Below are 849 nucleotides of genomic sequence, written 5' to 3'. Positions count from 1 at the left end.
CTTGTCTTTGAAAGATCATTTACTACAGTATCATACACATTTACATCCAGTGCGTTGACAAGGATCTGTGCACACAGACACGTAATGCAGCTCTTCATCTCAAACATTGGCAGGTAACAGCTCATCAGACCTATACTCGTTAAATAAATACAGAGATTATTTTTTTAAACAAAACTTCCCTCAGTCCATCTCCTCGTCACCTCTGTTACAAACAAAAGCAAAGACAACAACTAAACCAGGTATTGATACATTATTTACAGAACACAACATCCCGTTGTGGACATTCGGAAACGCAGCATCAAAGTCTGCTGAAGTAGGGCACGAGATGCATCAACGTCTATAGATTATGACACCACATACATGTGTGAATGTTTTTGTATTTTTAAATTATGTAAACCTTGCTAACTAGGCTCAGTCAGCTTTGGATGTTGAGAAACTGCTCAGATTTAAATGATCAAACACTTTAATGTTAACGTAAATACAGGATCCATGGAGCATGTTTGTGCTGTAAATATGAGAAGTTATTATCTTACTGATGTTAATATCTTCTGGTGAAGGTTTCAACAGATCCCTCAGCTTGCTATAAAGAATCTGTCCTGATAATGATCAAGAGATGAGGTGGTATTTTCAATGTTACCTGCATTTTCCATGGGTCTTTACCGTGTTAAAATGTGAACTAATACTGACACAAGAACAACACAAGAGTTCAAAAGGATGCTCGGTGTATGAAAGCTAGTGACTTCCTTTCACCTCTCACGGCTGAAACTATTAAATAACCCCACACCCTTTTCATTCAGATGCCCTGTTGTTTTGATTGTGTGGGATTTTCCTTCAATCTATCAATGCTCT

Source organism: Maylandia zebra, linkage group LG12 (genome assembly GCF_041146795.1).
Source record: "Maylandia zebra isolate NMK-2024a linkage group LG12, Mzebra_GT3a, whole genome shotgun sequence".
NCBI lineage: Eukaryota > Metazoa > Chordata > Actinopteri > Cichliformes > Cichlidae > Maylandia > Maylandia zebra.
The sequence above is the reverse complement of the archived record's forward strand: the minus strand, read 5'-3'. Positions refer to the sequence as shown.